Source organism: Cavia porcellus, unplaced genomic scaffold (genome assembly GCF_034190915.1).
Source record: "Cavia porcellus strain 051 isolate PalLab524CR breed Dunkin Hartley unplaced genomic scaffold, mCavPor4.1 scaffold_3, whole genome shotgun sequence".
NCBI lineage: Eukaryota > Metazoa > Chordata > Mammalia > Rodentia > Caviidae > Cavia > Cavia porcellus.
The window spans coordinates 75,521,193-75,547,684 of NW_026947486.1; the positions used below are offsets into that span (position 1 = coordinate 75,521,193).

The 26,492-nt window shown below is 35.1% G+C and overlaps 1 protein-coding gene and 1 non-coding gene across 3 annotated transcripts in view; both read left to right on the forward strand.

Annotated features, from left to right (window-relative positions):
* Htr2c (5-hydroxytryptamine receptor 2C) overlaps positions 1–26,492 on the forward strand; it is a 238,380-nt gene that overhangs the window by 26,799 nt on the left and 185,089 nt on the right. The gene's annotated exons all lie outside the window — the stretch shown is intronic.
* LOC111756155 (small nucleolar RNA SNORA35) lies at positions 16,808–16,935 on the forward strand. The gene has a single exon (XR_002790635.1). It is a non-coding gene; the product is annotated as a small nucleolar RNA SNORA35 (small nucleolar RNA).

Genomic DNA, 26,492 nt, shown 5'->3' on the forward strand with positions numbered 1-26,492 from the left:
ATTGTTTGAGTTGTTTGGTTTTGTTTTTGTGATGCTGGGAATGGAATGCAGGATCGTACACATGCTAAGCAAATATTTTACCACAGAACAACGCACCCAATTCCTTGAGTATTTGAAATGTATTTTAATATATAGTCACAATATATATTTTGAAGTCTCTGGTAGTTGCCGTAGCTGTTTTAACTTACACAAGATTCAGTGGTTCTTAAAAATTAAGTCAGTTGACTTGATTTGTGTTCACTTAGTAATGCTAAGACTTACCTATGCATATGCATAGATATATGCTACTATGATTAATGTATATGTATATATGTATTTATAATATAGTCAAGGTAATAATTTAGGTAACATAGTCAGTGTTGCCTGTGAAACATATTGAATTGGACAACTGCTCTTCCTCAGCCTGATAAGGTTTATAATAGCAGTAAGTATTAAAATTAAACAATTTTCTGTAAAATCATGTCACCATTCAACATTCTTCACAAAAAAAGTTAAAGCAATAAAGAAATAGTGCACATGCATTCCCTGTACACTGTCATGACAGGACTTATACTTACTGTTTTCTTGACACTTGTAACAATAATTCAAGAGGATTATCTTTTAATGTGTGCACTTGTGTTGCTACCCAGCACACAGGAGGCTGAGGTAGGAGGGTCACCTTAAGTTCCAGGCCAGCCTGGGCTACATAGTGAGCCCAAACCAGCCTGAACTAAATAGCAAGACCATGTCAGAAGGAAAGAAAGAAAGAAAACGAACATCATCTATTACCTATATTATTTTATTTTCTATTTTATTGTCATTTATTTCATTCACAAACATTTTAATTTCTTGTATTTATTAGAATAATTACATTTTTCACATTTGAACTCACTATTTGGTTAAATTAAATGATGTCTAATAAAAAATCTTTGAAAGAAGCACAAAATTGAGTGTTAAGTATGAGATTAGAATATGTTCTATACAGAGTACATACATTTTTTTAATCACCTGAAAGAACTGACATGGTATTTTGAACATTATCTATGTGTGTGTGTGTGTGTGTGTATATATTCAATAATTTTAATAATAACTATTGAATTTATAACGACATAATAGCAGCTCCAGAACAGTGATACTCAATCAAGTGTGCATTTTATTAAGTGAACATATACATGCTTAAGACACGGAAAAACCTAGACTTTATAATCCTACATTATGCAGTTTTTACTTATATCAATAATCTAAAATTTTAAGTGATCCTTAATAATTATCAGCTGAATTCAAAAGATAATGGTGTACCTAATTAGTTCAAGAAGAAATTACTACCCCCAAAGTATATATGAATAAAAATAATCATAATTTAAAATACTTATCCATAAAAGAAGAAATTACTGCATTTAATAATGTAATTAAGCCAATTGGTAACTGGAAAGACTACACAACATACATATTCATTCTCACTTTTGGCAAAATCTAATAAAGCTAACAACATAATTTAAAATACGTACATTTTAAAATATTTCAACTTTGGCAAAATAAGTGAAAGTTACTTTATTTCGAAAGGGGAAATAGCTAAACAGTTTCAAGGTAGAGTTAAAGATCTATCCACACTAGATAATAACTGCCAAATAGTTTTCTATATATGTTTTCAGTTTTTGAACTCACATCTTTCAAGAATGTGGTAGGACTGATGGCATGTGCCTGTAATTCCAGCACTTGGGAGGCTGAGTAAGATTGCTGTGAGCTCAGGGCTATCCTGGGCTGCATAAACAAGTTGAAGGCCAATGTGAGCTACAAAGCAAAACCCTATCTCAAAAAAAAAAAAAAAAAAAAAAAAAAAATATATATATATATATATATATATATATATGATAGGACTTCTAAATCAAACATTTAAAAAACATATACCATAACCCAAATATAAAATAAAGGTATGATTTGAATAACTGCAATAAGTATATTGATACATACTGTATAAAAACCTATCAGTTTCAAAGAGTTTGTGACGCAAGAAAATGTTCACTTTGTTTCACATCTTTTGAGCTTTCATTACTGAGAACCCAAGGCCTTCACACTGAGTCTATTGTCTCAAGGCTTTTTTTTTTTTAATGTTGAGAAAGTGTCTTTGCTAAGTTGCCCATGCTAAGCTTAAACTTTTGATACTTTTTTTTTTTTTTTTTTTTTTTTTTTGGTACTGGGGATCAAACTCATGACTTTGTGTTTATCAGGAAGGCACTTGTGCCACTGAGCTAAACACTAAGTCTAAACTTTTGATACTTTTGTCTCAACCTGACAGAATGTTGGGATTATAGGTTTGCAATACCATGCCTGGTTTATTTTACTATTTTAAAAGATTTATTAGTTTTACATACATAACATATCTTTTTTTTTTTCGTTTTTCATTTTTTGGGCAGAGCTGAGGTTTGAGACAGGATCTTGCTGTATGATTCAGGCTACCCCTGAACTCACTATGTAGCCCAGATTTACCTCAAACTTGCAACAATTCTCCTGCCTCAGTCTCCCAAGTGCTGGGATTACAGGCGCGCACCACCATACCTGGCAATAAAATACATATAGACAAATAAAACACAGTTTAGTGGCATGGAAGCTTTTCTGTGCTGTATTAACTGGCTGTGACTATTTTCATATTGTGTCATTTTTCCATCACATTTTGCTCTTATTAAAAATCATCCCTTTCAAATAAACATTGGCCCCACCCAAGTAGTACATTGTATAAGTAACACCTATAACAATTTATTTATAAAATTTTTGTACTGCATAGACCTAGGTAAGATTGTCCATTTAATTTTCCCAAAACAAATCTTCTTTCTCAATTTTTATTTTTTATGAGTGTATCCTTGACTTACGACCAGCCTGACATATGAACAACTTGGGTTATGCCCAGAATTTTAGTTGTAACTTGGCACCAAAGTCTTGAATTATCATCCAAATGTTGACCTCTTGTGCTTCCAGATGGTCTTAGATACAGATTTAATCTTACAGAGTTCTGGAAGGAACATTACAACATTCCTTCCTGTATAGGGTTAATTGAGAAATCCTCAGCCAGTGTCTCTCTAAGGACACTGAGATCTGCCTGTATACAGGAGAGAGACTTTGAAAATTGTGTAGAGGAACATATGTGTTCAATTCACAACCTGAGTTACAACCAGCCCTTGAAAACACATTGAATTTGTAAATCAAGGGTTCACTGCACATGTTTACAATACATAATAACAACATTTTTGTGGGGAGTTGGTACAAGTACTTAACACATCTTAATTGCCATTTCATCCCCTTTCCTCTCCCTTCCATCTCCCCTCCTTGCATCTCTTAGCTCCCTTCCTATTTGCAAAAGATCTAACTCCCTGCTTTCTATTATCTGTCTTTTATTTGCAGTGCTCTGGATCAAACTCAGGGCCCAACATAAGTTAGGCAAGTGCTCTACTGCTGAGTTACACACCTAGCCTAAAGCAAAGTTTCAGAGATACAAATAAACTCATAGTAACTAATGACAAAGATTCTAGTCAAATATGAAAACTAAATCCTGTATTTGTTGTGTATCTATTGAAAGTATACATCAGTTAAAATCTATAAATTCATGGTTTTGGGTTTTGTTTTGTTTTTTGTTTTTTTTTGGAGGGGTTGTTTGTTTATTTGCTTGATTGGTTGCCTAAGGGTTTTGGCAACACTGGGAAGCCAATCTCTCAGACATGCTAGAAATACATTCTACCAATGAATTATATTCCCAACCCCTTCATAAATTTTAATTATGGAAGAAAATAAAAGTACTCTCAATATGTTGCAAGTTTCTTAGTTTCTTCCCATTTTCCATGGGAAACAATACTGCCATTTGGATAGTTAAATTAAGGTAAGAACTATGAGTCATTCTTGAACATCTTCCTGTCTATATTCTCCATGACTAAATTTATTACTTTTTTTTAAATTTTATTTAAGGGGAAAGGAAAAAAAAGCAGAGAAAGGGTACAAGTTATACAGATTTGTAGAAAAAAAAATGAACAGTAGGAAATCACTAGTTAATGGATTACATATTGTCATCTTAGAAATAATTGTTCAAGTCACAAAATTAAAGCTTGTAAAGTGGACATTCCATCAATGATACTGCAAACAGTTCTGTTCAATGATCCAATAAAACTCTGTCATATCATTTTCTATCTTATACACTTAAATATACATGCAGTTATATAGTTTAGAGCACTTTCTTTTCCTCTCTTTTGTACAATGACTATTACACATTTTGGGTTTCATTGCTCTCACGGTTCTTATTACTTTTTTGGAAGAGAGTAAAACCAAATGTGACATAACAGAACAGAATCGGTCAAGTCAAAAGGGTGGACATAATAGATAATGTGAAAACATAATACAAGGTGATCAACAATGGTTACCATAATGCCTCCCGCTATCTCTAATAGAATTGCCTATACCATTAGTTATAATACAATTGAACAAAACAGTAAAGAACAAAACCGACAAAACCAAAACATTGGAGACATTGTAGGTCTTCAAAAGTAGATAAAAGTCAACGAGAATGGGCGTTATAATGAATCTCATTATCTTCACAGCTGATGCCTAAATTTTCAAACCTGATACTATCCAGCAAAACAGAATAGGGGAACATCAGTTAAAAACCAGATGGTGAGAGTAATACAGGGCTTCAAATCGAGGTAATGGAAAGTCAAAGTGGGTTACTATAATATATCCTGCTATTTTTTTTTCCTTTAATTAAAAGGATAGAAATTTTTTTAAAAAGTATTAAAAAAGTAAATAATGGAGTGGAGATTGAGATAAAAGAGGGCATAACAACGAAACAGCACAGATCAAAACATAACCATTTAAGCAGAATAGTGTTTCACCACCAGATAATCCTGACCTAAAAGTAGTTACCATATTGTCTCTTTCCTTTAAATCCTTGAGTACAACTTTGCATACTGTAGCATTAAGCATATCAAAACAATGTAAAACCATTTAAGAGAATGACAGCATTACAGAGTATTTAGAATCGACTAACAGAAAATGAATAACGGTTTCTGTATAATCTCCTTGTCTTTAAAAGGTTTTTGCTTATACTATCGTACATAATAAAATCCAGTAAGATACAACCTATTTAGACCATTGGAGACAGAAGGACAAAAGCTAGATGAGACTTCAAAACAAGATGATACTAAATCAGTATTACCTATTAAGATGTCATTTTCTCCAAAATAGCTGTTCCTATCATCCAATCTTCTCTGCCTCATTTCTGTTGAGCTCTTATTCTGTCAGTAGCTGTCAGTTTGTCTTCTTCACTTTGTTCTCTGCTCCATTCGTTGTGGCCTCCACTATTTCTGGATTCTTTGTATTTTTCTTTTTTTAGAATATCCTGCAATACTCTCTGTAGAGTTGAATTGGTGGTTGCAAATTCCCCCAGTTCCTCTTTATCCTGGAAGCACCTTGTTTTTCCATCAATTTCCAGGGACAGTTGTGCAGGATATCTCAATCTTGGCTGGAGATTATTATCTTTCAAAGCTTGAATTATTTCCCCCCACGCTCTTCGTGATTTGATGGTTTGTGCAGAGAAATCTGCTGTAATTCTGATGGGTGCTCCCTTGTAAGTGGTCTGTTTCTTGTCTCTGACAGCTTTTAATATTCTGTTCTTGTATTGAATTTCTGGAATTTTTATTATTATATGCCTGGGTGTTGCTCTGTTTGGGTTGTGGGTAGCTGGGGTCCTGTATGCCTCATACATCTGAGTATCTTTACCTTTTGCTAAATTAGGAAAATTCTCCTGGATTATTTCTGTGAGTAGCTTTTGTAGTTCATTTGTTTGTGTCCCTACTTCTTCTTTTATGTTCTTAATCCTTAAGTTATGGATCCTCTTATCATCTTCTTGTCTTTGTATTATTGCTGTTTGTTTCTTTGTTATTTTTAAGAAGTTTTTCATTTCATTCTCCCATATTACAATTCTGCCCTCCAGTTCAGATAGTTTCTTTCAAGCTGTTATGCCAGTCTTCAGATAGTTTCTTTCAAGCTGTTATGCCAGTCTTCGATAGACTTCTTAGTATCTTGGTAGTCCCTTTGAACCTGCTTCACGTATTCTATGCTTTCCCTGTTTTCTCCATCAAACAATTCTCCCCTCTTTTTCTGTTCTTCCATTCCACCATCTGTTTTTTCTTGGGTGGGGCTTAGCATTTCTCTAACTATTTTGCATACTTCTAGCTTCAGGTCATTGATAACTTCATTCCTGAATTGGTCTATGAGGCTCTCTATATGGCGCTTTATGTGTATTGGTGTGGTGTCCGCTATTGCCTGTTTCTCAGAATTGGGGGCCGAGGAGCCTTTCTTGTTGCTGCCTCTTCCCATATTCTCTGTTCCTTATATATGCAAGCTTATATGAGAGGCCCAGCTTCTCTCCCTGTCAGCCACAGCCTGATCGAATTGCGCTGGTTAGGTGTTCCCACTCACCGCTGCGCACCAGGCAGCCTACACAGGGGCCCACCCCTCCCGGCCTCCGTCAGGCTCTGGGATCTGGGTTGGGCCAGCCTACGGGGTCCGCCGGCAGCGTCACGCAGGCCAGGCACTTTTCACCAATCCCGCCCGAGAGGGGAATGTGTGTCTGGAGTCGCCACCGCGCCCTGCTCCCACAGGACTGCTCGGGCCCAGAAAGTCCGCTAGAGTCAAACTGTGGTGGAGTGTCAGTTTCTCTCACTCACCTTGCCACAAGTCAGAACATGCCTCCCTGCCCGTCCTGTTTTCGACTCCGTTCACAGACTCTCGTTCTCAGAGTTTCTGCGCGTCTCTCTCCTTGCCGAGCCGATGTAGAGGCAGCCAGCGGGAAACCCAAATCGCGGCTTCCAATGGCGCGGGGTCCAGCCTCAGCAGTGAGACTTTTCTGTTCCTGTTTTAGCACCAGGACTGCATTCCAAGTTGGTTTCTCTCAGCCGAATTCGTTCCTGAGTCAGCAGAGCATAACTCCACCTGCTTATGTCTCTTTAGTCCGCACCATACCTGGCTTCTGAGCCTAATTTTTCAGAGAGCCTCTGGTAGTTGCTGTTATCTGTCCGCCATGTTCTCCCGGAAGTCCTAAATTTATTACTTACTCTTGCACATTTTAGCTTCTAAATATTTTCACTGTGTTTCAACAGTCATTAAACCAGTTTGGTTTTCCATTACCTCTTCCCTGAGTATTGGAATAGCCCTCTCATTACTCCTACCAATCACACATTTCACTCCCACATTTACTCTCTCAATTTGTGCTGTCCTTAAGATAAGTACAAAAAATCTGTATTATACAATGTAAAATACACTGTGGTCTGGCCCATGTCTACTGCTTCAATATCACATTTTATCCTTCTCTACCACTCTTATGATTACTTCAGCTGTGTTGGTCTATTTTCAGTTCCTTGCCAGAGACAGTGTTTCCTGTCTTGAGTACTACCTCAGATTCCTCACTTCTCTTAACATTTACATCTCCACTTAACTCTTGTTAACATTCAAACCATACACCAAAAAGTTTTTCTTCAGGGAATGGGAAGCTTTCCTTCCACCTGATTAGGAGAGTGCCCTTAACCATACACTCGAGGAGAACACCGGGTCATTTTCCATCCCAGGCCTTGTTCCATCTGTTTTTGTGATTCCTTGAGGACTGTTCTCTCCTCTACTAAATGTGAGCTCTGAAAGATCAGAGACAATGTTTGCTTTTGCTCAATCTTATGTTCTTAGCATCTAGAACAGTTCCAACCATATATCAATGATTTCATAGATATTTTTGACTGAGTAAGTAAATGTGGCATTATCTATTAAAAAATCATTGTATGACTTTTGGGGTTTGTTAGTCTGTGGTTGTTAATTCCAAAGAATAATTTCTACTCTCATTCACCAAAGGCAGCTATAAATAATGCAACCTGGGTGAAAAACTAGAAGCCTTGGTTGACTAAGACCTCAATGTAAGGTTGCATATGTGAGCTGCTAGGTGACAACTGTGATAGGAGTAAAATTATTGCCATGATTTTAAATATAATGTTAGCTATACAAGCAGCTGACACTTATAAATGACTAACATCCTACTTGAATTGTATGGTAGTTGAGATGGGATTTTAAGTCTTTTGTAACCTATTTCATGCACCAATAACATTACATTCACATTTTAAGGGATCATATATCCAAATCATGTCATTATTGTGCTTGTTTAGTATACAATTCAAATTAATGACAAAAATAATTACAGCACGACTTGTAGAGTATTAAGGATTATTGCTAACAAGGCTTACATTTTGCGCAAAGGAAATAGAATATGATATACATATATAATACAGTATGAATACATTATTATATACAAATATAAATGAAATATGTTTAGATACATTGCTAAATTATACAATTCTTAATATTTCCTCTTTATTAAGCTTTCTTATGTACTTTTTTGTCTTTTGAGACAATATTTCACTATACAGTTCAGGCTGAACTTGAACTCACTTTGTAGTTTAGGCTGACCTCGAACTCACAGCCATCCTCCTGCCTCAGCTTTCCCAAGTGCTGGAATTACACATGCACCACCACATCTTGCCTTACTTATATACTTGAGTTTAATATTGCACTTTATTTCTTTCCCATGAATTGTGGTTTATTATTTTACAATGACCCAAATTTGTCTTAAATTGTATGTATGTGACATAATGCACATACTTTATGATCCTGGTCATGTTTTCAAGTTTTCACCTGTTATTAAGAAACACTTTTAATGTAGCATTATGAATACCAGGCTTGTGTTTCTCACAATCTTTGTGTGCATAAAATCCTCTCGGGTTCCTGTTAAACTGCAAATTCTGATTCCATGACTCTGTGAAGGGGCCTAAGATTCTGTTTCTAACAAGCTCCCAGGAGTCAGTGGTCTACACTCGGAATAGCAAAGTCAAAGATCAGTGATAGACAAATGTCTTCTGTAAAGAGTGAAATAGTAAATACTTTGGATATTGTGGACCATATGAACTCTGTTACCAGTACTCAGCTCTTCTACTGTATCTTAAAGCATGAATGAATGGGGTTGATCCCAGTAAAAACTTTATGAACTTTGAAATTTAAATCCTTAACAATTTTCACACATCTTGACAAATCATTCATCTTTTGACTTTTTTCTCAATTGTATAAAATATAAACTCCATTCCTAGCTCATAAACCATTGAAAAAGTCTATAGTTTGCCAAGCACATTGCTAGAGCAGAAGGTACCAGTGGATAACTTTGCTACATAGCCTGTGAGTGGGGCTGTGGAAAATATTATAGTTGAGCTATGACTTAAAGATACAGGCTTTTCTAGACTCACAAGTAGGAGAAAGTGAAAAAGAGAAAGATAAGCAAACAACATCAGGGTTCTCTGAACTGAAAGTATGAGATATGGCATGGGAAAAAACAAGCTCTTCAGGTTTCTGAGAGCCAAATGAAATGGGAATTCCTTATACACGTATTGAAACAATTTTAAAGTTTAATGAGCAGTGGTATCAGGTGAACATATAGAGGGAACAGTGGGAGATGCTATTATGTTCCACATTTTGGAATTTCAAGAGGACTGGTCTGCTGATAGAAACAAAGAAGTAAAATGATTCAGAAAACCCAGAAAAATCTACAATTGAAAGGTCAGGACTCACTGAAAGTGGCTGCAAACTGTTCTCAAATGAAAGGTTTGTGGAAACATTTTCATAAATGATCAGGGGTTCCAAATTCATTGCTGAAATATAAAATGATATCAGGGAGCCAGGTAGAGCAGCCTGTCAAGTTGCTTTGCCATTCTTACAAAGCGTACAGAAGATTAAAAAGGAAAGCTAAGAACTCAGGATTGAAATTTTTTAAAAATGATCTCTACAAGTGTGCTAGTATCTGCCTGACTTTGCTGATGAGTTACAAAGTAGGCATGCATGCTGAGAGGTAAAAAGAGCATATAGATTTTATACAAGATGTTTTTATTCATTCTCTGGAGGTGGCAGTAAAATGACATGATGAAATATCACAAAAAATACTAGTGCTGAAAAGTACGACATATGGAGCATCCAGTACAGAATTAACACAATTGCAATACTTTTTGGAACGCTTCCATTAATTCCCTTTAAATTTTCTGTCTGATTGAGTGCCCCCTGTTGTACACCACTAAAGGACTTTGTCAGGTAGTCTTAGAAGTGCAGTATGTTTCATTTGAGTGCTGGAAATGAATTAGGATTTGGTGAGGATATACACAAGGCATAATTTTTGAAAAATTTCTCAACAATCTAATAAGTGATGAATTTTTACCACCAGTTAATAGATGAAGAAAAACCAGATTAGAATCCTAAATTACTTACCCAGCTCTCCTTCACTCTCAAAAATACTCAATACTTTTACCAATGAATGTGATGTGGATATAACCTAGCATAAAAAGGAGAATTTCTGCTTTTCTACATTAAGGAAATGCTAATTCTCTTCCAGATGTACAGGAAAGCTTTGGTTCTGGCTTTGTTCAAATTTATAAGTAACTATTTATAAATTTTGGTGAAAAAATTTTAGTTGATTTAAAAATACTAGCTAACCAGTATTTCTGGAAGCTGAACTATTATGCTTCGTGATTAACCTTTTATTTATTTTAATTTATATTTTGAGAGAGTCTTACTAAGTCTTCCAGTTACCCAGGCTGGGCAGGAACTTTCAATCCTCCTGCCTTAGCCTCTCAGGGTTCTGCTTCCATGCTTGGCTCTTTTTTTGTTGTGCTTTGTTTTGTTTTGTTTTTGTTTGTTTCACTACTCAGTGAACTTCTGACTAAGTTTGGCATTGATTAAAAAATGTTATTGATAAGTATAATATAAACTATCATTGACTGTCATATGTAAGTATCTTCTCAATGCCAGACATACTCTGGGCATGATGCAAACTATTACCTTAAATTTTCACAGCATTCCAGTGAAAGTGGTAATTAAACCACTCATACTTAATGTAGGGAGGCAAGAGTGCCTCAGTGAGTCATCCAATGTCTCTCAACTCCTATGGTTGTGTTAAGAAAAACTGTTAGAAAATCTGGTAAAATGAAATACCTAACACATTTTAGATGCTAAATAGATGTTAATTACTGCTGCTTTCTTGTTATTATTATAATGATTATAATAATTATTTATCAACTCCCTTAAGTCTTATTTACTTCAACCATGGCATGGAAGTAAGTATAAATTTATCAAAGAGACTACATGAACTGACTTTAAAGTTTTTAACATATAGAAGTCATCTAGTAAATGTTAGAACCTTATAACTTTCCTCTTAAAACATGCTATTTATTTTAGAATATAGCCAAATAAGAGAGCAGCTGTTGATATTCCACTACCTTGAGTCATGCTAGCCCATTGGTAGCATGTTCCTGGGTAATGAAATTGATGTTTATCTTCAGAGAATGGTTTTTATCTAGAAAGTGGCTTTTGTTCAGTGCCTGCACTCAGACGTTAAGAGCATTTCTTCTTCCAACGTTCACAACTTTCTTTTGCTATCTTCCTATAGTCTTCCTCTCTGATATATTTTAAAAGATATTTCTTAAGGTGTGTATATTTAACAAAACAGTATTATTCACAATACTATTAAAAGAGTATTTTAATACTCTTTAATACTCTAAATCACTCATTTGTGCCTCAGTTCAAAAATTGTCTTTCAGCAGTTGAAGCAATGTTTATCAGTAGTGTGAAAGTACTCAATAATTGTGTTCAATAAATGTTGGAGGAAAGAGTGAATGAATCGCTCATTTCCATTATATGTTCTTTTTATAACTTTAGACTTCTGCAAAGAAAACTTTCTTTAAATTGAATATATACTTACCTTTGCAAGTTCATTTTAAGAAAACACATCATGTTCTTCTGGATATAAAAGCATACATTAGTTGGTCTTTATTACACTTTATGTTGTACAATTATATTTAAAACTGATTTTGGTACTTGAAGTGCTAACATTTAAGTGTGGTGCACTTTGCTTGCACTGCTAACTCTTAACGCTTCTCTTCACTTAATGTCCCCTTTGATGAACTCTGGCACTCCTCATGCCTTTAAAGAATAAGAAAAATGAGCTGGGCATAGTGGTGTATATCTATACTCCCAGCATTCATAAGCCTGAGCAGGTGGATTGCTGCAAGACTCTGTCTGAAACAAACAAACAGACAATAAGACAGATGTTGAGTTTATAAACTGAGCTTTATGTTATTGGTTAAGTGCAAATTCTGATTCTAAGGTGGAGGAGATATGATCATATATCTCTAGTGTGGTTAAAAACCTGATATTTTAGGGTCTAAGTCTTCAAATTTGTCAAATAAAGTCAGGATTACAAAATACATTTTTAGTGTGAGTCTATGGGAAAAATGTTTATTTAAAAAGTTATCATTGAAAAGATGACTTAGAGAAAGAAAATATAAGGTCAATGGGGGGAAAAACAAAGTGGATAAATTCACTTGCATTGTAATAAGAGCATAAAAAGTGGCTCCGAATTCAGTGGTGAAGATGGAGGAAGCATATTTCAAAGTTTGTGTTGGGCTAGAGGAGATTTAGGAAAATCTTAGAAACCACTGAGCATTGAAAGAGGCAGAGTCAGTGGGGCTGTGCCTTGCTGGGTTATACTCTATAAACAGAGTTACAGTGGGACACGGAAGGGAAGGTGAGAACAGTATGGAAATGGTGATTAGAGGGCTTTGATAATGTTTATTATAGCACTTCCATAGAGAAACTCCTTAAGTCCTTAGAAATATGGCATTGATTTTTCACAGTTCTGATGAGGGGGAAAGTACTCTGTCACGGAGGTCTCTACCATCAGGTGGCTATAGACTCATCTGATGCTAGGGTGGGCCTGGCATGGGGAGACAGCTTTTCCAAGTCATAACTTTTAAAAACTGGCAACCTATTTAAGGTCATACCTGCTATGTAGACAACCTTTTAGAAAAAGATGAACTGAGTTCATCTTCTCAATATGGTTTGGGAAAATGTTTTATCTGTTAGATTGCAGAGGGAGGCCCTAAAGCATACAAAATAGAGAAAATTGATGTCATTTGGACCTAGTTTCTCTGTACCCTACATTATAAACCGAGACTTATTCTGAAATAATTTTCTTTGGTGTCACTGTTATCCAGTATTGACTTTTGTCATCTAAAATATTTTTAATCCCTCTTTCACAATTCACTGATTAAGGTTTCCTATGGCAGAGTCACATCTATAAGAAAGGGTATTCACTAAACTAGAGGAAAAGAAAAAGATAACAAGGCAATTTGAGGTCTTCAAGGAAAGGTCAGTGGCAAGTTGGATAGTAATAGTTGGCAGAATACACATTATGCTTTATGATATCATGCCCCAGAGAACATAAAGTTCTTGCTTTATTTTGGGGGGAAATTATTCAAATCCAAAATCATTATTTTTGCATCTTCATATTAATAGCCAAGGCATTGTTTGCATTAGAACTAAAAATTATGTTACTTAGTTTTAAAAGCAAACTGCTGCTTTTAAAATTAACAAATCAAAATATCACAGGGAAAGAACACTGTTTATTACTCTAAATTATTCAGAAATTAGAGGCAGAAGATATAGTTCAGCAGCACATGCCTCTCTAACAAGTGAGGGGTCGTGAATTTGATCCCTGGTCCCAATATACACAAATGTGTGTGTGTGTGTGTGTGTGTGTGTTTGTATCAGAAATTTTCACACAACTTACTGTAAATATCAGACCGATAGAAGAGCCCAAAACTATTCCTTGATTTTGATACACTGAATTACCTTGTTTTTTCTTTGAATTGTGCTTATGTAAGTTATACAAGAGAAAGAACTAAAGAGTTGGGATGACCTATGCTTGAATATTACCAAAGCAATTATACAGATCAATTATGTGATAGTGTGATTAGCACTATCAGGAATCACTGGGTTTGCAGATAAGTACTGCCCAAATTCTCTGAAATTTTAAATTGCTCACAATCTTATTGGTGAGATAATCTTAATTAAAATAAAACAAAGAAAAGGTAATCTATAAGGATTATACCCATACAAAGAAGGGAGGAATCAAGGAAAACTGTATTTCAGCAGTACCATCAGGAAGTGCACTTGTGAATTGGGTTGTATTATTTATTTCCCTATCTTCCAGTGTTTTCTTCCTCTTCTCATTAAGCATTCTAATTTTCTTTGTCTGCTCTATAGAACCCTTGCATCAGTACCTTGCACATGGCAGGCATACCATGAATATTTGCTGCTTGATAAAATTACTTTTTGATAAAGCTAAGAGAAACATTCTGATTTTTCTGTCAAAAAGGTAGCAATCCTGAGAAAACCTCTGTATTGACCATAATAATCTTACCAGAATATCCTATCACCAATCAGACAGTAAAGTTCTTAAGTCTGCTTAGAGACTTAACAGTATGCAATAAATCCCTCTCCACAATGCAAAAATGAAAGGCAAAAGGAACCGCTTTGGATTCTAGAAAACAATTTTAATTTAGTGGTCTGATCAACTAGCCATGATCCGTAATATTAGTACTTAATTATTTTTGTCAGTAACAAATTTTCAACCTAGAGCCTTCAAACTGAGCTACATCTCCAGTCTTTTTTCATTTTTTATTTTGAGACAAGGTCTTGCTAATTCACTAAGTTGTCTCTTCTGGAGTCAAACTTTCTCTTTTTGTCTCAGTCATGCAGAGTATAGGGATTATAGGTATGCATCACCACGCCCAACTAACTAGTAGTCAGCTTTTAAGCAGAAATGTTGGTGTCCCCCAAAATTGTTGTAAAGATGTAAGAGATGAGAACTGGCTGTCTTTCTTGAGGAGTAGTATTTAAATAGTACCTGTTTTATGACTAAGAAAGGCAGGCCTCTTTTATCCTGATCTCTTTATATTATGGAATCATTATCTGTTTAGACATGATCCATTTAAATTTTCATCTCCCAAATCAACAAAAATCATTGAATGATATGCTTGCAACTAATGTTGGGCAAGCACATAATGTTACTTAAGCAGTTACACATAATTAGAATTGGGTTACATCATCAAAAGCAGTGATAGAATGACATCCATTAATCAAGTAACAATCTTGTCTGAATTTCTTTTAGGTGGATTATGTGTACTATAAAGTTACATTTTGATGTGCATCCATGTTAAAATAAATATTATGATTTAGGATTAAGGCTGCTGGAAACATACATACAAAACAGCTACTGTGAGAGCAACAACAGCTTTTCAAAACTGTGTTAAAATGAACATGTATTTTTCTAAATGATGAATGAGATGGGACTACAGCTTCATAAATGAATGTCTCCTAAAAGAAATGTAAGCTATTCATGCCCACAATCAATAAACAATTAGTCATATGTTATTTTCCACCTTTCTGTATTTATATTCTTTAAAAGATCTTACCTTCAAAAGAGTACTGCTTGTTATCTAATTGGTTAACAGTTTGTAAATAAATTAAAAATAGAGTCTGAAAAACAAAATTAAAAATTGCAAAACATTCTTGAAAAAAAGAATTGATTTGTATTTCTTCCTCTGAGTTGCCATTATTCTACTATTTTAGACATGAAGATATGATTCTTTGTGAGTCAGATAAACTTAGACATCTTAATTCTTGTTGTATACTTTTATTTTTACTTTCAAGATTGATTATATTCAGTTTGAAATTGTTCTCTTCCTTCTTATTTTTAGACATCTTTAGCCAAGAAGTGCCTAGGATGTCACCTCAGTTCTTATTTTGCTGAGAAGTTTCTGGTGTTTTATTTATTCCATTCTATTTCAAGTGTTTAGGAAAAGTTCCAAAATTCAACTTTGGGGGAAATTTTTCTTTATACTATAGGAAGGCAAGCAAGATAGAAATGGAAGATTTTACACCAATTATTTGATAATTTTTAAAAGTCGGAAAGAATCAAAAATTTGAGGAAATGGAAGCGAGTTGAATCTCTTACGCATTGCTGGCAAAGGTACAGATTTGTACAACTACTTGGAAAAATATTGGCATTGTTCCCTAAATGTCAACATTCACAAGGCATTTACAATATTTTTAAATAATGAATTAATTGTATCAGGAAGTCAAGGGTGATGCGATGATAACAGTGATTCATAAATCAAGGGTTATTATTCATCTCACCCTGTGTATTTGAGGGCAAGCTCTTAGGAATATAAACATGGCTGAGCACCCAAGTGGGCCCCACTTAATAAAGTAACATGCCAGGTTGGGACAGAAGTAGAGGTGAGTATGGAAACAGACTTGTGGTTTGGGGAACACTATTATTTTAAAGTAGTACTTGGTTTATAAAATTTGAATCAATAAATATTTGCTTTCCTAATGAAGCAGAGATTGGATGAAGAAATAATGACTATTTTCAGGCAGCTGTTTGAGACTACAGCTTTTCAGAAACAGTCAAGAAAAACAATGGAAGGTGCATAAAATAGAAAGGGTTTTTTTGTATATACATTTGAGAGAATGTGAGTCCCTTCCAGATGCACAAGAAAAATGTGTCATTATCTTTTCTGTAATTCAAGCATAATGATCTACAAGTTCTTGTTAATTATAAGTATTTATTCCATATTTAAATCAACACAAACAAGTTTAAAGGAACTTAGCTTTGATAAGGGAAAATATAAAAAGAGTAGAATTATTCATGAAAAATTATTTTGAAAAAAAGTTAGCTGAAACCTCAAAAATGATAATTTAGAAAAGAGAAAGATAATTGTGGCAATTAGGGAGATTTTTAACTGTGACAATAGCTATTATTTGTTGAGCAATTGATGTCAGGAAGTGGACTGGACTCTATAAGTTATTTTTTCCAATTGTTGATCTCCTCTGCACAGAGCAAAAGGTCACAACCCAGATTTTCTGTCTACAGCACTGGCAAGTGACCCATTGGGCTCCCTCTTGACCAATTGGGCATCGAGCAGTGCAAAAGCAAATCCCTCCATAAGCTGGGAGAGTCACACTGTAGGCTGCTCCTGCATGCAGGTGGGTACATTCTTCCTGTGTTCGGTGACCATGCCTTAAAAAAGGGAAAGCAGAGAGAGACAAGTCAAGTGACTATGATTACCATATAAAGGTGGCTGTGCACACACCAGGTTAATAGCAGGTACTCAATAAATGTTATCCTTACTATTATAGTTATCTTTACTAGTTGTGAAACTCAATAATTTAATTAACCCTTCTTAGACTGGGTGTTCTAGGGCATAAAATAAGCTTGTCAATATTGCAGTAGTCTGAGATTGGTGTACAAATTATATAGAAGTATAAACCCATTTAAATTTCTTAACAAAATTGCTCCCTCAGTGCTAGTGGTATAGAAGGATAAGAGACTTTCTCCTTCCGATGTGGTAAAAATAAGATTATAATCTTGCAGATAGTGACTTATATATTTTATTTGTTCTACATTCCTACTAGCTTCTTAAAAAACTAGCCATCAGTAGCTGCTTTATCTATTGTATATAAATAATAAGCTTTTATCTAGTGTTATCAGAATTCCCTAATTCTTACATCCATATTAGAGCTACATCCAAAGTCCATCCATTGCTGCCCCTTCTTTACTTAAAGATGCCTTTGAATATTGAAGTGCCCATTAGTCTCTCCTGCCACATAGTTCTGCAGTGATTATAATTTCTCTTTTTTGTGTTCACTTAGCTTATTAGCTAGTTGGTAAATACTTTGAAAGTATGACTCTATCTTCTTATACATTTTAGTACTTACCACACTATGTAGCCCAGTGCTTATAATTATTGATGGGTAAATTTACGGAATTTAAGCCAGTCATCAGTTTTCTTTTTCTTTCTTTCTTTCTTTCTTTTTCTTTTTTTTTTTTTTTTTTTTTTTTTTTTTTTTTGTACCAGGTATTAAACTCATGACCTCGCACTGGCCAGATCTAAATTATGCTGCAGATCTAAATTCCTGGCCAGTCATCAGTTTTTAATTTTTTTTAATTTTAAAAAGGGTAAAATTAAACAGAACAAAACAGATCATAAGAAAACAATTTAAGGAACACAGATTTCAAAGCAAGACCACCAGAGATCTTCATTGTCTATCATATTGGCTCTTGTTTTCTTCCAAGTAGTTGTCCATATCTTCCCACACAGTGAATACATGCCAAACAATATAGTACTAAACTGATCAGAACAAGATGATAAAGGCATTTTAGATCTTCAAGACCAGACAATAGGGAAGTCAACAATGACTGCCATAATGTCTCTTGTTCTCTTCGAAATTGCTGTCCATATCTTTACATATGTTGAAATTAAACAAAAGAAAATAGACTAATATCACTCTGAACAGAGAATAATAGTATTGCTAGATTTTATAACATAACACTACAGAGTTAGCACTGGGTATCTTAGTGTCTCTTCTTCAGAGTATCTGTTCATTACATCTTGCATTATATAATCTGTTCTTGTAAACTATTTAGAAGCTCCTCACATGCATGAATCTCTGCATGCATGCCTATCCTTTCTGTATTATAGGGAAAAACAGAGCAAAACAAGACAGCAAATCAAATTCCTAGAAAATCATAAAATGAAAAAGACATATAAAACCAAAATACTAAGTGATCTATAGTAGTTACTGTGACATCTCTTGTTATTTTTCTTTTTAAAAATCTTATTTAAAGAAAGACTAAACAAAACTGAAAATAGGTAGAAAAAATACATTTAGAGAAAAAAAGAAACAGTAATAAACCACTAGTTGATGTTTACATATTGTCATTTTACAAATAGTTGTTCAAGGTACAAAAATGGAACATGTAAAGTAGGAATTCAAACTGTTCTGTTCAACCATCCAACAAAAACTTAGTAACATGGTTGTCAATCCTATACACTTAAACATATATGCAGTTATCCATATCTTCATTTATGTTTAGAGTAAACAAACTAAAGCAGGCTAAAATCATTCTGAACAAAGAATAATAGTATGGCTGGATTTCACATCATGACACTCCATGATCAGCACTGGGTACTTTAGTGACTTTTTTTAAAAATTTAAAGAAAGACTAAAAAAAAAAAAAAAAACAGAAAACGGGTAGAAGTAATACATAATTTCAAAGAAAAAATAAACAGTAAGAGATCACTAGTTGATGGTTACAGATTGTCTTCTTACAAATAGTTATTCAACATACTAAAGTGGAGCATATAAAGTAGGAATTCAAAAAGTGAGATTGCAACCAGTTCTGTTCAACTATCCAACAAAAACTTAGAAATATGGTTATCAATCTTATACACTTAAACATACATGCAGTTATCCATATCTTCAATTATGTTGAGATTGAATAAACCCAAGCAAGCTAAAATCACTCTGAACAAAGAATAATACTATTACTGGGTTTCACATTATGACACTCCAGGATCAGCACTGGGTATTTTAGTGTCTCTATTTCTTCAAAGTATCTGTTCATTTTATCATGTGTCATAAGATCAGTTCTCATAAACTGTTTATAGATTCTACACTTGCATGAGTCTTAACATGTATTTCTATCCTTTCCATATTTTTAGAGGGAGAAACAAAACAAAGCAAGGCAAGACAAAACATATTCCTATAAACACATGAAATGAAATATACATATAAGACCATTGTACAGAGTTCTACCATGGTTCCTGTGTTGCCTGGTTATCTCCAATAGAATTGGCTGTATCATCAGACATAGTATAATTGAATATATCAGTACATAACAGTATTAATAGAAACACAACTTTGTGTACAGTATAGAACTTCAAAAACCGGCAGTTATCAAACCAGAATGTGTATCGTAGAGTCTTGTCATCTTCGGTGTAGTTGCCTATACTCTCAGACTTCATACTATCAGTCATATCAGTTTTGAATAAAATCTTCTCTGCCTCATTTCTGTTATGCTCTTTTTTTTGCCATCAGTTGTCTGCTTATCTTCTTCATTCTGTTTTCTGTTCCATTCATTGAGGCCTCTCTGCCACTGTTCTTGGAATCCTAGTACTTTTCTCTCTCTCTAGAATGTCCTGCAGTATTGTCTGTAGAGTTGGATTGGTGGTTGTGAATTTCCCAAGTTCCTCTTTGTCTTGGAAGCACCTTATTTCTCCATTAATTTTTAGAGACAGTTTAGCATGATATATCAATCTGGGCTGGAGGTTATTTTCTTTCAGGACTTGGAATATTTCGTTCCAGGCTCTTCTTGACTTATGGTTTGTGTTGAGAAGTCTGCCATTATTCTGATGGGCTTTCCTCTACAGGTTATCTGTTTCTTGTCTCCAACAGCTTTTAATATTCTGTTCTTATATTGAATTTCTGGGATCTTGATTATTATATGCCTGGGTGTAGCTCTGTTTTGGTTGGAGGTGGCTGCAGTTCTGTATGGCTCATATGTCAGAATATGATTTCCTTTTTCTATGTCTGGGAAGTTTTCCTTAATTATTTCTGTGAATAGGGGCTGGGGATTTAGCTCAGCGGCATAAGCGCCTGCCTTGCAAGCAGGCAGTCGTGAGTTTGATCCCTGGTACCGATAAAAATGAAAAAGACAAAAAAAAATTATTTCTGTGAATAACCTTTGTAGTTTCTTTGTTTGTACCCCAGCTTCTTCATTCACATTCTTTATTCTCAAGTTATAGATCCTTTTGTAATCTTCTAGCCTTTGTATTGTTACTGCTTGTTTCCTTGTTATTTTTTAAAAGTTTTCCCTTTCATACTCCCACATTGCAAAATTATCCTCCAGTTTGAATAATCTATCCTCAGTTTCTTTCAAGCTGATTTGCCATCTTTCCATAGAGTTTTTAATTTCCTGGTGATCTCTTTGAATCTGCTTCATGTAGTCTAATATCCTTAATCTTCTTCCTCCTTAATATTCTTCATTAATTGGTTCTCTCCTTTGTTTGAGTTCCTCCCTTCTTCGGTCTGTGTCTGAGGGGTGCTTAGCAACTCTTTTATTAATCTTCTTATATCTTACTGCACTTGGCTAAATATTTCACTTTTGAACTTGTCTATAAGGTCCCAAAGATATCTCTTTATGTCCACTGGAACTGTGTCTGACATTGCATGTTTGCTGTTCTCATTCTCCTTTGTATTTAACCTGTCCTAGGTCAGTGTTCTCAGGGTTGGGACCTGGGAACTTTTTGTTGATGCTTCCTCTTCCCATCTTTTTTGCTTCTCTAGAAGGCCCCAGTTCCTTTCTTTGTTAGTTATAATTCTTCTAAAGCATGCTGGCTAGATGACCCTTCTCACTGCCATGTGCTAATGAGTTGCAGACAAAGACAGCGTATGCTGGCCCCTCCCCTCCAGATCAGTCAAGCTGCTGTGGCATACACTGTATTTCTTGGCGCTGCCTCCTCTCCTGGTCAGTCAAGCTCCTGTGGCCTGCACTGTCAGTCAAACTTCTGAGGCTTCACTTGGCCAGTGTGATTAGTGTGTGCCACCACTGTAGGAACTTGATTTTGGATAACCTATTGTTTCTCAGCCAGGTCACGTGACCCAGGCCTAACTCACTCCACCAATCCCATTTGGGAAGGGAACAATTGAAGTCACTGCTGCCCCTTGTACTTGCCAGTCCTGCCCGGTCCCAGAATGCCATCTGTCAGAGCCCCCTTATTTATGGAATGGCTCCACTCCCATCACTCACCACAGGTCAATGTAGGCACCCTGCCAACTCAGCTCTCCGTTCAGCTCTCCATTCCCTGAACTCAATGTTGAAGCAGTGGGACCTCAGATGGCTTGGCAAGTCATGGTGGGACCTTGGCAAGTCACAGGAGGACCTCGGATGGTTGGCAAATCACCTTAATTTCTTCTTGGGATGAGAGAATTCATCTCCCTCTGTTTGGGGCTCCCCATGCTGTATTATGTTGAATTCTAAGTTGACTATCTCAGGGAGCCTCTGTAGCCAGTTGTTATCTATCTTTGCTCCTCCTCCTTCTTTGCTCCTCCTCACGTCTCTTGTTATTTTCAATAGAATTGTCTATATCATCAGGCATAATATAATTGAACATAGCACTACATAACAATATTAATAAAGACACAGCATTGGAGACATTGTAGGACTTCAAAAGCAGTTAATAATCAAACTGGAATGGGTATCCTATTGCATCTTGTCATCTTCAGAGTAGTTACCTCTACTCTTAGACTTGATACTATCAAGCATATCAAATTCGAATAAAATCAGTCAAGACAAAAGACTGATCTAACAAACCAGATGCAAATAAGATCAGTCATAGTAAGACATTGTCAGTAATACAGTGTATGATAATAGGAAACTAAGGATCTTTACTGTAGTATATCCTGCTATTTTGGGGATAGTTGTCTGTGCCCTCATATCTAGTACTAGTAGACAGACTGGAATAGAATAAAATCAAACTAAATGGAGCAATAAGACTAATGTGGCTTTTAAATCCTGATACACCATTAACAATGTCCTCTGCCTTCTTTTTTTAGACAATTCCTCCCCTTTCCCTTTCTCAAGGTGCTTTGTACATTTTGGGTCCCACTAACTCCTTCATTTTTTAGATTAGGGGAGGCAACCCATTAGGTAGCTAAGTGGTGCTGAACCTTTTTACCCCTGAGCTTGATCTTGAGCTGTATTCCTTTACCTACTAAAGCCTCAAGATTTTCCTTCCTTATAGCTGAGTAGTTTTCTGCTGCACAAAAGTGTCATGACTTTCCAGCCTATCTGCAGCTGCTGGACGAGCTGCCCGTGTTTCTCTCTGGTTCCCTGTTGCATAGTACATCATTTTATCATCTTTGACTTTCAGTTCATTAACCTTCTTTCAGGTTGATTATATTTCCTATTCAGAGAATCTCAATGGACCTTATCTACTGATCTACTCTGCCTGTGTTTCTTTTTGTTAGTGTATAAGGTCATCTATGTTAGAGATTATAGCCCACCTTCTCTGCCTCATCTCTGCTATTCTATTTTTCTGCTATTATTTGTCTAATTTTCTCCTTCATTCCACTGTCTGCCTTGTTAATTGAGGCCTCTCTGCCACTGTCACTGGAATCCTGGTATTTTTTTTTCTATCTCTCTGTAGAATGTCTTTCAGTATTTTTTGTAGGATTGGATTGGTGGTCCCAAACTGCCACAGCTCCTTTGTCATGGAAACATCTTGTTTCTCCATTAAGTTTGAGTGACAGCTTTGCAAGGTACATCAATCTGGGTTGGAGGTTATTTTCTTTCAGGCCTGGAATACTTCACTCCAAGCTCTTCTCGATTTGATGGTTTGTGTCAAGAAGTCTGCCATGAGTTTGATGAGTTTTCCTTTGTAAGTGATCTGTTTCTTTTCTCTGACTGCTTTTAATATTCTGTTCTTGTGATGAATTTCTGGGATCTTGATTATTATATGTCTAGGTGTAGATCTGTTTTGGTTGCAGGAGAATGAAATTCTGTATGCATCATACATCTGAATATCATTTCTCTTTCCTATGCTTGGGAAGTTTTCTTTAATTATTTCTGTGACTAGCTTTTGTAATTCATTTGTTTACTCCTGCTTCTTCACTCACTTTTTTTTTTATTAAGTTATAGATCTTATTGTCTTCTAATCTTTGTAATATTACTTCCTGGCTCTTTGTTTTTTTTTAAGAGATCTTTTCTTTCATGATAACACATGCAAATCTATCAATTTTTGAAAGTCTAACTTTAGTTTCTGTCAAGGAATTTTGCCAGCTTTCAATGAAGTTTTCAGTTTCCTGGTAATCTCTTTAAATCTGTTTCTCGTATTCTAGATTTTGTTACATTCTTCATCAAAGGTTTCTCTCCTTTTTCTGGGTTCCTCCATTCTTCCACCTGTGTCTTCTTCAGAACTGTTTAGCATTTATTTTATTAATCTTTTTTTTATCAGTACCGGGGATCGAACTCACAACTGCCTGCTTGCAAGGCAGGTGCTTATGCCAATGAGCTAAATCCCCAGCCCCTATTAATCTTTTTATATCTTGCCTCACTTGAATTAGAATTTCAGTTTTAAGTTCATATATGAGGTCACAAAAGTATTTCTTTATGTCCTTTGTTGCTGAGGCCAATATTGCATGATTGTTGCCCTTGAACTCTTCTATATTTACCTCTCCTGGGCTTATTTTACCTGGGTCAGTGGCTGGAGGCTTTTTCTTGTTTCTTTCTCTTTTCATGTTTCTGATTTCTTTCAGACAGGTGTATGGTGGAGGTCTCAGGCCCTTTCCATATTGCTTATGTTTTTTCTGAAGCATGCAGGCTAGGAGATTGCTGCTCTCTCCAGTTTACTGTTGATCTGAGGTGCATACAGGGGCAATGTGGGCTAGCCTGTCTCCTCTGAGCCAGTCAACCAGCAAGTGTCTTCAGCACATTAGTTTGTGCAGTGTGGATATCACAGGTTTGGGACAGTTTCATCCCTGGCTATTGGGTCCCACCCAGGGGTACAGTCATCAGTTTTTGTAATGAGAACTAGAGAAATGCTCTAGAAAATTAACTGCCATATTTTAGCACCATATGTAACAACAGACAGCATTGTTTGAATTAGTAAATAAAATATAAACTGCAAGCTCATCAAAAATCTAAACAAGTTTTGTCAAAGGTTAATCCATGATAAATTATTTAATTAAAATGACTATATCAAACAAAGATCTCACATTCTTCTTGTGTTAATATAATGTTTGGTAAATTTGGCTTCCTAGAAAATGGCTCGGTCTACTATCAGGCTTATTTGTCTAATCTTAGATTACATTTATGTTCCAATAACTAAGTCAGCATCACAAAAGAAATTATGCAACTTGCACTTTTAGTGTTAAGATTTCAATCTTCCAGGGGCTGGAGGTTTAGCTCAGTGGCATAAGTGCTTGCCTTGTAAGCAGGCAGTTGTGAGTTCAATCCCCGGTACCGATAAAAAGGAAAAAGATAAAAAAAAAAAAAAAAAAAAAAAGATTTCAATCTTCCTACTTTTGGGCAATAGAGATGATAGATAACATTAAAAAAATACATATCTAAATAACTCAATCTTCATTGGTAGATCTATAAAACCAGATTTTTAAAAATCCTACATTAAAAAAATTCTGCATTTTTCCTGACCATTGGTATGGATAAACTGACTCTTGTAGCCAGTATTTCAGAATATATATTTAAGGTTATTATTCTTTCAAGTATCCCCTTATTAATACTACTATATGAAAGATAAGAATTTGAATTTCAAGTATGCTATTAATATGACATGGGAGAAGAACGGCTATGCCACTATATAAACCTCTTTTTTTTTTTTTTTTTTTTTTGTCTTTTTCCTTTTTATCGGTACCAGGGATCGAACTCACGACTGCCTGCTTTCAAGGCAGGCGCTTATGCTGCTGAGCTAAACCCCCAGCCCTAAACCTCTTTTTTTGAGGTTTCAGAGACTGGCCTCCTTTTGAAATGAAAATAAATATATGTATTTTTTTCTCAGAAATCGGGTAAGGTAAAGCATTCATGTCACATATTGACCTTATGAATGAATCTGTTAATGATCCTACAGACTTTTACTATTTTCCCTTTATTATTTTAAAACAGAATAAACGCTGAGTATCTTCCACCACCTGTAATACACACAAATATTCTACTGATAGCAATATGTGAGAAAACAATCTTAAAAATAGGTTTTTAAAATTCAGTTTCTTAAAATAATGTGGTGTTGAGGCTTCTATTAGAGGTCTAGGTGGGTAGGTGAGAATCTATCAACATAATGTCTTTTCCTCAGCATTTTTCTTAATGGCAGTGTGCTATTTTGTTTCCTTTATTATTTTTGCTGTTTGGTGGTTTTCTTCCACTATGGGTCTACTTTAATTTCATTTGGAACTATGAGAATGGAAAAGTATGATTATTTAGATGATATCATAATATGAAGAGTTTTTGTGATAAAGACTTAGCTTTCTTTTTCTACAAACATCTGCCTATATTTGAATGAAGTATTATTTAGTATAGAATGTACTATTCAATAGCAAAAGCAATTATCTAAGAAATGCTTCTTCCCTTGTTACATTGGCCCTCTTGTTTGTATCTTGCTTGCTGTATCTCTATTGCCTGCTTTTTTTTGTTACTGTGAGGATAGCGAATTTCTATCAGAAGCAGATGTTTTAACTGCCACTGTTCAATTTTTAAAAATTCATCCCACTTTAGGATTATTTTTAATCCTTTAAACACATTAATAAGTTGAATCTATACACTGTTCTGTCTGGAATGCCTGAACCTCTGCTTTTTAACTGGACATAAAATACATATTTTTTAATATGAGGAAAATTCTATCAAAAAAGCTTCTTGTTCTTTTATTGTTTCTCTTTCTTCCTTTATTCTTTTCTTTCATTCTTTCTTTTGTTCTTTCAATTTTTCTGTCCTTGCTTACTGGTGAATAAGACGAGGACCTTGCTATGTTGCCCAAGCCGGCATCTTACACTTGGGCTGAACAATCCTCTTGCTTCAGTTTCCAGTGTAGCTTAGACAACAGATGCACATTACTACATCTAGCTATTTGATTATTTATTAATAGAAATCAGTGCAAGGATTTATTTTATTAAAATCTCCAAAGACATTCTCTCTAGATCAATGGTAGATAAAAGATATATATATATATATATATAGAGAGAGAGAGAGAGAGAGATAGATAGAT